General features: G+C 38.9%; 1 protein-coding gene across 50 annotated transcripts in view; it reads right to left on the bottom strand.

Annotated features, from left to right (window-relative positions):
* The window catches only part of Clasp1 (cytoplasmic linker associated protein 1), a 233,682-nt gene that overhangs the window by 193,556 nt on the left and 27,455 nt on the right, over positions 1 to 12,671 (bottom strand). The window lies entirely within an intron of this gene.

The following is a 12,671-nucleotide window of genomic DNA, read 5'->3' as shown; positions in this document are numbered from 1 at the left end:
AGGAAAGAGAAGAAAGAAGAGCACCACCTAGGAACTGAGAAGCAGAACCCCTACCATTACGAAGCTCTTTCTAAATATCTTCATAGCTTGGGAACATCTGCCAGCAAGTTACAAAATACAACAGCTGGAATGGGGAACAGTCATGGGCAGGTCAGGATTTCAGGATGTGAGGGGAAAGACAGTAATTACAAAGGTAAGATTTAGAAGACAACTCCACAGGGACTACGAATAGCAGCTCTCCTCTGTCAGTGACCCCATTTCCATGGCTGTATCTCCTGTCCTACACAGGATATACCAACTTCTGAAGCTGGGCCAACAACAACAACAAAAAAGGATAAGTATCTCAGTCAATAAAAATAGATCTTTCTACCAAGGCACTCAAGATTTCTCTTAAGAAAGTTGTGAAGGTGGAAAAATGGTCACTGCTAGATGGTTTCCTGTTTGCCATACTCAACCTAGCCCCTCCCTCTGTTCGCTCCAAGATAACAGAGCTGGGCAGGAAGAAGACACTCAACTAACAGGAATACAGTTGACCTGAGCACAAAACATTTTTTGAAGGCCCTAAAGGTTTTTGTTTGTTTGGCAGTTTTTATTTTGTGTTTTTTCTTCCTGTACTGAGGGTTGAACCCATTGCCTTCACACTGAGCTACATCTGAAACCCCTTTTGAAATTTTCTTAGTTTGAAGCAGGGTCTTGCTAAGTTGTCCAAGCTGGGTTCAAATTTGTGATCCTCCTACTATGGCATGAGAGAATGCTGGGATAATAGCTGTGAGCCTCTATGTTCAGCTCCCTAAAACATTCTTTAAAAAGAAAGACATGTTTTAAATGCCAGTTGAAGTAATTTAAATTTTTTTCCACTGAGAAATTTAATGAAGTAGAAATTAAATGAAGTAGAAATTAACACAATCCTAAAATGCTCACTGGCCCCTTAAAAATAGTCTAGTAATAGGCACATCCCATACCAGATTCTTCTCTACACATAGGTATAATGTTTTCTAAAATTATGCCCAAAACAAATTTGTCTTTGAAATCCAAAACTGGCATCCATACCCAATATGTGCACACATTCCCACTATGCCCACATACACCTGTGCTTTTGGGCCCATGCCTCCAAATCCTCATCATTTATTTTATATGAGGAGCTGCACACTGAAGCAACAGGGTCCTAAACACAGCCCGAAGCAGTCCCTTAAGATTGGGTGAGTGGCTGTATACTCAACCTGCACACCACACTGTAAGTGAAGAATACAGGCATTCCTCCATCTACTCTGAACAGATGTTTCTCAAAGCAGCATGACTAAGCAAGTCAGTTGATTCTTGCTAAAATAAATTACCTCAGAGGAAAAAAGATCTGGCCATCAGAGAACAGATCTGGATCCAGAGGGAAAAATGATTACAGGGAATCCTGTGGAAGAGGGACAAGGGGCCCAGATGCAGGAAATGGCTTGAAATTAGACCTAAAATCAGGCCTTTCCCCCTTTCTCTTTTCCCCACTTTATCTTCCTCTTAATTTCTTCTAACATTTCCCCATCCTTTCAAATTTTAAAACTACTCCATTTGGGACTTCTAACAGAAATAATAGGCCAAACTGGCTCTCAGAAAAAAAACAAAAGAGAGGTCAACTTCACTGGTTCTAATTTCCATTCTGTTAGTTACAAGATACAAAAATGGTTTTAAATAGGACAAGCATGTGGTAAGTCCATGTCTGAAATGTTAAAGCAGCACATAATTTTTTTTTCTTTTTATAGTACTGGTGACTAAACCCAAGGCTTCCCACTGAGCTACAAGCCCAGCCCTTTATCTTTTATTTTGAGATAGGGTTTCAGTAAATTACAAACTTATAATCCTGCCTTAGAACAATTCTTTACATATATCAACATATATAATTCAGGCTTCATTTTTTTTGTTGTTTTTTTGTCTTTTTCCTTTTTATCAGTACCAGGGATCGAACTCACGACTGCCTGCTTGCAAGGCAGGCACTTATGCCGCTGAGCTAAATTCCCAGCTCCCAGACTTCATACTTATAATGTACAGAAAGAACAACATTTTATACCACAACATACTAGTATTTTTGGTGGAATTTCAAAATTTAGTATAATAATTGTTAAGTCCTTTGGTTTTAAAAAGAATTGCAAAAGACGGAAAACATTTTGCTTGATAATGCAGCTAAAAGCTCTAAAACAAAGTATCATGAGAAGAGAAAACTAAACAAGTACAAACAGACATACTACACACCAAGCACTGTAGAAGGCTTCGGCACACTTCAGGTCACCCTAAACTCCTCCCACAGAGAGGAAAGACCCCCACTGGTATGCCCATCTAAGTCCATAGCAACAAGCAGACGCCGTGATACAAGCCCAGGCCTGTGGGCTCAAGGTTTGAGTGTTCTCACTATACCTCACAGCCTCCCAAACAACCTAAAGCATGAAGATCCAGTGAAATTCATGATATCCCACTGGTTACACCTGACTCACTTTCCCACCCTCAAGCCCCTGCTCTTCTGAAGGAACTTACACTCCTTATCTCATCACCTGGTGTTATGATTTGAATATATCTCCTAAATCTCATGAGTTGAGGACTCAGTCCCCAGTGCAGCAGTGTTCACGAGGTGGGGCTTTGGGGAAGTGATTGGATCTTGACAGCTCTAACTTCATCAGTGAATTAATCTGTTAATGAGTTCATAATCTGAAGAGCTTCTTGGAAGGCGAGGTCCAACGGAATGAAACAGGTTACAGAGGGCATGGCTTTGAAGGGTATACACTGTCCCGGGTTCCTTCCTTCTCCTTTCTCCACCATCTCTTCGTCTCTGTGTACGTCTGTGTGTCTGTGTGCATGTGTACATGTGTGTTCTCTGCCCACTGCTATCCTGGATGCCATAAAGTAAGTGGCTTTGCTTCACCCCTTTTCTCACCATGATGTTTCCCCTCACCTAAACACATGCAGCCAGTGGACCATGGATTAAACCTCTGAATTAACCTTTCCTCCTTAAATTGTCATTCTCAGATATTCTGTCAAAGCAACAAAAATATAACACACTTGACATGAGTGGCAGCCACCATTTTCTTGTACAGCCATGCTTCCCTGGCCACACAAAACAGGTCAAGGGTTTAGAGGTTTGTTTAGGGATTCATGGGATTCCTGATCTGGGAAAGAAACTTTCCTCTGGGAATAAAGGTACTTCAGTGCAACACTGAAATGAAACCTGTACTCCAAAACAAAGGCAGACAGAGCTTGGTCTTCCCCTAACCAAGTCCCTGATGTTGTCTGCACAGTGACTTCAACCCCTCCCCGCCAGAAGTTGTCCCCGTAACGTCTCTGCTCAGCTCCAACTATTTTCAACTGAGTTTAGTACAAAGTTTTGCTGACTTACCTGCATGTTTAGAAAAGCTGCTCATAGGTATTTCCATTACAAAGTTGCTTTTTGAAAACCGTTTCCACAGGTTAAGCTAGACTCATGAAACTCAAATAAAATCACAACCTACGCTTCACTGCCTAACAAAAACAAAATTACAGGTACCACAAATCCAGCATTATTTACTACCTACCAATTTACCTCATTAGGATGAGCTGACACTGAGGTTAGACTAAGTATGAAAGTATGTGGGAAAAGGAAAGAGATATTCCAAAAAAGTAAAGTTTCATGCTTCCCCCACCTCACAGCTCTCTTGAAAGATAAATTAGTATTACTCTCATTTTGTGTGAGGAGGGACTAAGATAACAAGACTACATAAAAACAAATGAGAAACTCAACTTGCCTAATCCAAAGAGGATCTTGTCTAGGTATTAGCACTTCTTTCCCCTGACTATAGATAACTCCTCTTCTGCTAACGTTGATCATTCTCTGAAGAGAACCTTTTCTCTTGGGAAAGAGGATTACCAAAAATAAAATTACTTTGTTTTTTTTTAAGGCTTTCTTGTAAAATATTAAGAGAAATGGTAACAGCCAAAATTCATACAAAGAACTTATGCCCCATCAATAACTCCATCTGTCCGTCAACAGGGAACATCCATTTTAGCAACCCCTTCTTTGCCTCTACCTAAAATTTCCACATAAAAAGGAGCTTACAGCTCAGAAAAGTTCTCCAGGCTGACCTCTCTCTGTTTTGGGCCATGTTTACCTAAGAGTTTCTCTAAATTCTTTACTACCATGGTCCTTGTCATAGACTGAGTAGTTGGGTCTAGGGATTTAGCTCAGCGGCATAAGTGCCTGCCTTGCAAGCAGGTGGTCGTGAGTTCGATCCCCGGTACCGATAAAAACGAAAAAGACAAAAAAAAAAAAAAAAGAATAAATGCACTCAAATAAGGTTAATTTGAAACCTTTTTTTTTTTTTTTTTTTTTTTTTTTTGCATTAGTCTCTTTTGGGTATAACCACCAAAATATGAATTTTGGGGGATGAGGGCATAGCTCAGTGGTAGAATGCTTGCCTAGCATGAGTTTGATCCCGATCACTGAAAAAGGAGGAAAAAAAAAAAAAAAAATATATATATATATATATAAAACACAAATATATAGAGAACATATACTTTAAAATATATGGAGCCAACTTTTTAAAAAATGAAAGAATTATAGCATTAGAAAAATCACCCTTTGCATCACAAAGACAAGAGTGTATACCGGACTGGTAAGCAATACATACAGAAGAGGGATTCTAGGAAGGTGTCGGAATCCTTTATGACAACCCATTTTCAAGGGACCTGATCTACTCACCAAGGCCAGCATTAGTCTTTTCCACCAGCACAGCTCTCAAAATGTAACTGACTTCTAACATCTTACAGCACCACCACCTCTCAATATCCTCACAAGGGTGTCTAACCTTCCAGGACATGAAACCTGGGGAGGTACAGAGACCATTTCTACCTCTGGATGTCAGCAGCATCCATTGTCCTGTATCTCACACACATGTATAAGCACAACCTCCCAAACTGTAGTCAAATGAGATGTAAAAAAATGTTCAAAATGAAAAATCACCTGGCAAACATTAAATACAGTTGAGGACACCCCCCACCAAAAAAAAGAAAAAGAAAGAAAGACAGACAAGACAGGGGCTAAGTATATAGCTCAGTGGTACAGTACCTGCCTGACAAGCGCGTGGTCCTGAGTTCGATTCCCAGGACCAAAAAAAAAAAAAAGACAAGACAAGAACAGGTGACAAACTGTTCCGGGGCAGGAAAACTACACAGACATGAAATCTAAGGCAACATTTGCTCCTGCATGGTACTGTAAACAAGGAAATTTTTTCTTTTGCTATAAAGGACATTAGTAGCACAACAGGTAAAATGTAAATAAAATTTATCAATAAGAACTAGTAACCTATCAACCCTGTAACTATTCTACTATAGTTTAAATAAGAAGGAAATGTTCAAATGGGAAGGGGAACAAAAGAGACGATGGAGGAGGACGAAGAAAAGGAAAAGAAAAGGGATTCAAAAGTAAGACAATGGAAAGGCAAAATGGGAACAAACCTTTTGTAAATGGTGAGGGAAAGAAAGGTTGAAGGATGGAAAGGAGAATGAGAAAAAAAGAAAAATTAAGATATTTTATGTACGGGAACAAACTCCCTTTGATGAATGTGATTATTATGTGTAGCAAATATATAATAATAAAAATAGATAAAAAGAAATTGTCTCAAAATTAAATAACTATACTAAGATTACATAAATACACATCCTGTTTTTAAAAAAATACACACAAATATGCAGGAGCAACAGAGCACAGTGCCTATAACTTCCTGGCAAACAGTTTAAACAGCACTAATATACATATAGACAATGATAAAACAAACAGTAAAGAGAATAATGGGGTCTGGGAGAAAATGTACACAAAAATTCTTTGTACTGTTTTTAAAATGTTCCTGTAGGTCTGAATATTTTCCAAAATAAAACGTTTTAAAACTTCACAAGTCATAATTCTACTAGGACCAAAACCTCAAATATATTGATATTAACTGTATGTTTTAATTATTTATTAGAGTACAAAATGAGATGTTCTCTCCTACTCAGCATGTGGCTGACTAATCATTAACTATGCCATATATACTTACACTCTTTCTTTATGCTCCCACAAATGGTGCTAGTCATACTACTACAAAATTATAAAGTTCTGCACACTGTTCAGAGCCAGTTTCCCTAGCTGCAGAATGGGAATAATCACCAGGTTTACCATATAGCACCTACCCCATAATTAAATGAGGCAATGCCTGCAAAGCACTCAAGTGTCTGGAACACAATGTGCACTTAATAAAAGTCAGGCGTAAACACATGTATTTACTCCATCATGTATTCATCAGCCTCATCACTGGCCCCATGTTCTCACCCTAGCTGTTTCTTTTTGCTTCCTTTGACATTCAATTCATGATTTCTTCTATTATCTGCAACTTTATTTCAATTTTAGCTTTCTAAAGCCAATGATAAATTTGTGTTAAAAAAAAAAAAAGAACACATTTAGAGATTTTCCTAAAACAGATTCTCAATTAGTGGGTTCATTTATAATTTTAAATTCATTCTTCACAGAATTCCCAGCCAGCTGCTGCTCAGTTCAGGAACTCTATTACCAACACTGTACAACTCAAGGATTAACACCTTATTACAAAAGATATGAAGTCTCTGTCCCAGGGCACAAGCTAACTGGCAGAGCGACAACACAACATGCAATCCTAGGCCCACATAAAAGCTAACTTTCTCCAGATCTTACTATCATTTGACCCAAAATTAATGTCTTGAGCAGTTTCCTTTTACTGACCGTATGCTACACATTAGGTACTATGCTGGTACACCACATGTATGGGCTCAGTGAGTCCTCAAGATGGCTATGCATGAGATATCATTCAGCCCATTACCCAGATGAGGAAATATGTTCAGCGTGAGAAAGACCCACACACATTCAAAACTCTAAATGGCAGAGCCAGAATGTGAATTCTGATGGCTCAGACTCAAATCTAAATTGTTTCCAATACAATTTATTGCTTTGCATATGAATAAAAACAAGTAGGAAGAAATACCATTAATTACTTATACCAAGAACATCATTTTTGTCTGACCATCTACATGAATTTTCTTGAAATAACTGGCCCTAAGGTTTTTCTCTTTTGCTTAGTGCTACTTGCTGTGGATTTTTTATTTTCACCAGCAGCACTTGTCTTTTTAAATTACACCAGAGAAATCGACCTCTAACAGCCAAGACAACTCTGGGAAGAGTGGACAGTATCCAAAAGGAGATATTACTTTGCAGCAGCATCCAGAAGACTACCAGAAAAGGAAAAAGATGTCACTTAATCTGAATCAAATAATCTTTTCTGGCTCTCCTCTCAATGACACAGCAGGTGGGAGGACAAAAACCTCAATGAAAATCAAGGTAGGGAGCAGGCAAGGGAAGTGAGAGGATTCTCCCTTATCTGTCATCGCATGCCTCTCCTGCCCATAAATGCACTTGATGCAGAAGCAACACTGTGCTCTGAAGAGCAACTAAGGAGACAGTGATGCCAGAGAAGGAGAAACAGGAAGGAGAGGCTGCTCACGACCTACTGCAGCTTACTACTTTTGACTCCTCCTGCACTATTTAACCCACCCATCAAAGGTTCTCCAACTAAACATACCCTAACTTTTTTTTTACACCTTCACACTATGGCACTTATGCACATTCCCATGGAACAATTTATACTGAATTATTTCCTATCATACACGTGTAACTGTGCACTGTCTTCTCATATGCCCTCTAGTCAGACCACAAAATGCTTTACAGTAGAGACAAAGGAAGCCAGCTCCAGGTTGACAGAGAAATCACAGATCTCAAATTTGAAATACAAGAACACAGCATAGACACAAGGAAGAAGCTGACACATAGCAGACTGGACAAAGCCAGACAGCCTGGGCAGTGGCCATGTACACTGTTTGCCCAACTCCTGGTGCAGCATCAGACATACAATAAGTACTTTTTAACTTTAGAGGTTGCAATGAGGAAGGTTTTTCAAGTTCGCCCAAGTTTTAACGATCAACAGTGTGGCCCTGATGCACTAATGTTTAAATAACTAATTACTAAACTCTCAAGATGCTTGTACTAGGCAAGAAAGTCCAAGGCCAGCTCACTGCAGATATTCAGTAAAAGGCTATTTGAATTCAAAAGAATCAGAATGAGTCTAAATGACAACTAAAAAAGGCAAGTTTTCTTGAAATATATAAAAACAACCTGTTCTCTAATCTAAGCTAAAAACAACCTGTTCCCCCTTCCCAAATTATATATAAATTATAATCCTTATTTCTTTTCCTCCAGATGAAGCACTAATGGTTCCCACCACCAAAAAAAAACCTGTTAACTAAGTGATACAGAAAATGCTTGATATTCTAGTCCAGGACTCAAGCTTCTACAAATAAAGTTTTATTAGAACAGAGCCACACCCATTCACTTACATATTACATGTGGCTGCTTCTGTGATACAATGACCCACACTAGCTGATTATTTGCAAGAAAATCATATGGTTTGCAAGCCTAAAATATTTACCTATTTTGACTTTAAGAAAAAATACTGCTGACCCCTGATCTTATGAAGCAAGCACTGGCTAGGAAATCAGAGAGATCTACATTGAAATCCCAGTTCCATAATCACTAGCAGAAATTACTTGGTATTTCTGGGTCTCAGTTACCTATTGTATAAAATCAGGACAGCACCATCTGCTCTGCACGTGTATTACACAGACTAACTGAGGCAAGAGATAAAATGCCTAACACAGCAAGTAAGCAATAGGTAATAGCTTTTAAACCACAATCAATATAACTTAGAAATGTATCTGCCATATTAAGAAATACTCAAACGCAAAATGATTGAAGCACTAGTGAAATATAAGACAATGGGCTAACATTCATTTCCCTTACCTTCTAAAGAATAACAAGAACACTATTGTTCTTGAAGTAAGGCCAAAATTACTTCACTTTTTTCCTCAATCAACAAAACAAAACAAAACACCAAAACAAGAAGTCAAACTCCAAAGCTTAGTTAAAGCTAATACCTTCTGGTTTTTGGGATTTTTCTTGGTACCAGGGATCAAACTCGCAACCCCTGGCCCATGTTCATCCTATTTTAAGTGTTAAATAGAACCTAACATGTAGCTCAGACTCTGAATAAGAAATCTTAATCTATTATTAAGAAAAAAAGGAAGAGCCTAAAATGTTTTCAATTTTGATAAGACAACCGGCAATACTTGCTAAGTTCCTAAAATCACTCGTGTAACCAGTATTTGTTGAGTATCTAGCATACCATGCTTCAGGATCTGGGCTCCAGCTGTAACAAGGCAGTTGTCTCCATACAGAGAGAACTTACAAATTGGAGCCTGCTCAGCAACGTGTAAGATTATAATCATAATACATGGCCCTTTGATTGCAAAACCATCTGCGTTAAGAGTCATGTAAGTTAGTATAGCTTGACAGCTCACAAGTTAACCCTCATCTAATCTGCACTGCACTAACAGGATAACTGAATTGTCTATGTTTATAAGCAAGCTGGTAGTGTCTTCATGACTTGACTTGGCATTAAAGTCTTTCCATAAGAACTACTTCTCAAAAGGACAAGTCTGAATCTTTCATTTCTTTATGACTATACAAAAGATATTTTGCAAAAAAGTACCCAATCTTCAATGTAGACGACTACATGGTCACTTCTTGAATGCAGAACTGCTGCAACATTAATTAAATGGAGTCTTATTTCCATATACTGATATGTACAGAGCTGATGATGGTATATCTTTCTCTCTTCAACTGGCTCTAAACAATGCAAGTAAGGCCAGCTGAAGAATCTTTGGGGCCATTCTGACAGTCTCCTGTTTCCTGGCATAGTGCTCTCTGTAAAAGATATGAGCACATTGGGATGGCAGCCAGTCAGCTCCAGCAATGTCAACTGGGTACCAGCCTTGATAAAAAGGGCTGTGAATGCTCAGAGCACAAAAATTTACATATCAGAAACTGAAGCAACAGATTCCCAAAACAATTCAGGTGCTACCTTACTTGAATTATGCAGACTGATCCTTCTGCATGTTATTCTACCTGCATTTTGCAAAGACATTTTTCTCCCTGTCTAAACAGCTCAAGTTATTCACGTACTTTCCGCCATCCTCACTGCCACTCATCCTCGAGTCACCCCCTTCTTCATAAGATAATAACTTCTGGGAGAGGCCTTGGATCAGGGCCTTTGTTCACAGATCCTCACTGGGATCAGGCTTAGGACCCCTTGGCTGCCTTCAACTTGAAATACGTTGGGGTCTTTACTCTCACTGTGGGTTGCACTGGAGGTAGAAGATTGGAATTAACGTGCCAGGATTCCACTAATGTCTCAATGGGATTACAAATATAACTTTTTGGATTGTGAGGAAAACTGGAAAAGGGATTATAATACTTGGTTTATAATACTCAATATTTGAGATTACAATATTCAAAGCCCTGAATTCTTGAATTCCTCTGGGCAGTATCACTCCTTTCTTCTGCTTCCCACAGAATGCCATATATTTCTATTATTGCATACACTACTCCTGTATTGTACTGCAACTGTTTGCTCATTTATCAGTCCCACCACCAATGGCTATGAGCTCCTTGAAGATAGGAACTGTGTATTAATAGCAATTACTAATATGTGAGTACTTAGTATTTGGCAGACTTGTGCTAACTTAAAGCCATTCTCTTTCATACTACTCATAATAATTATCCCAACATTACAGAAGGGGAAACTGAGGCCTGAAAATGTTAGAAAAGCTAACAGTGAAGCAGAGTGTACAGATTATTAATTAACATCCATATTACCTCAGTTCTATCCCCAAACTAATCCTTCACTTGGCCAAATACCCATGCATGGGAGGCTGTCACTCTTCTTGACACCAACAGGTCAAGTGGTGCAATGAAACGCAATCCTGGACATTCACTGTATTTTCCAGTGGTGCTGGAGCAGGCACACAAAGCCATGTGATGCACAAAACATCTGCTGGGAGGTTCTGAGAAAGATTTTCTCCCAAATAAAAGACACAAGTAGATACTCTTCTTCCTTAAAAATTTCCTCAACTACTACTCGGTTTATCTGAGCTATTAAATTTCCTTTTAGCAATTTTAAGTCAGTTGAGTCTGTTTTCAGTTACTCTTAGCCAAAAGCATTTAATACATATATAGAAAAAGTAGTGAAACTGTAATTCAAACATAGACAAGATGACTTCACAGCCCTCAACAATGTAACGAATGAACTGTCTGTGACCATAACACTCCCACCATCCTGCCATGCCCATAATAAGTGCTTCTTAACTTAAGGAAAGTTAAGCTGAATGAAACAGAATTCAAACACAAATATGGTGAACTTTCTATCCAGTTATAAAAGAAATATTAAGACCTTAGGTTACACCCTTAATAATTATAAAGCCTCATTGCTCTTTAAATGAGACTGAAGTTTCTTGTTTTTGGAAAATGGCCTATGCTGGAGCCAATGAAGAAATCCTGTAAGTGCCAGGTTCCAAATCCAAAATTGCCAGATATGGTCAGACAAATCAGTAATCCCAGCACTCAGAAAGCTGAGAAAAAGAGGATCACCGTGAGTCATAAATCAGCCTGGGCTACACAGTGAGTTCAAGACATGAGCCTAAACTACATAGTGAGGTTCTGTCTCAAAAAACCAAACAAACAAAACCAACAATAAACAAAACAAGAAGTTCAAACCACTCTCGAGAAACTGAACTCAGTCTTCAAAATCACAAAAGATTCAGTTTCTGTCAGTCCCTTTTACAATGTCCAAAGGACCTAGTAGCAGCCACGCAAACTTCCTGCTCTTCTTCCCATCTCAATTCCTTCGGCAGAAGCTACTTTCTGGCCAAACTGAAAAAGAGCTAGAAAGAGGGGCTAACAGAGAAGGGGACACAGAGAAAGAGACTTCTTCAGCATTTCAAGTTACATCTGGTTTTCATTCAAAAATTCAGTCTTTGGTATGTTACACAGCTTTCCTATTACTGAAACAAAATACCTAATGCCTGCAACTTAACAGAGGTATATTGGTTTACAAGGCTCGTGGTTTCAGAGATTTCAGACTGCAGTAAAAAGATGTTTCAAAGCAATAACATCATGCAGAGGTGCATATCAAAGCAAAGCTTCTCACCTCATGGTGGTCAGAAGCACAGAGACGAAAAAGGGAAGAACCAGAGAAATAGGACAGGGACCAGAGATAAGAACATACCCTACCAGGTCACGTCCCAAGAGAATCACTTTGTTCAGCTAGGTACCAGTTACCTATGAACTCATCAGTGAATTACACTACTGATGAGTTCAGTACACCCATGATCCATCCAATCAACTGTTAAGAACTGTACCTCTGAAAACATGAGCCTCTGAGGAGACATTTTAGATTAAACCATAACAAACAGTAACATGGGCAACCTTCACAGCTCATTTGGGCCATGACATGCCAGTCCCACCCTCCACCCACCACTTCACTCCGCATCAAGGGCACAGGAAAAACTTCATCCTTAAAACCTGAAGGAGAATCTCTATGCCATTACCCACAGGTCCCAGAATAATACTTAACAACCTACACCATTTCTAGCCAGTTACCAGCAGACCTCAAAACAGTGACCTGAAAGTGAAAAGTTCCAGATCCTATTGCCAATTTGCTTCCTGAAAAAAAAAAAAATCAGTGACAATTCTTATTAATGATCCACGC

Source organism: Cavia porcellus, unplaced genomic scaffold, assembly GCF_034190915.1.
Source record: "Cavia porcellus strain 051 isolate PalLab524CR breed Dunkin Hartley unplaced genomic scaffold, mCavPor4.1 scaffold_12, whole genome shotgun sequence".
Taxonomy (NCBI): Eukaryota; Metazoa; Chordata; class Mammalia; order Rodentia; family Caviidae; genus Cavia; species Cavia porcellus.
Note: the sequence above shows the minus strand (reverse complement) of the source record. Positions and strands in the feature narration are given on the sequence as shown.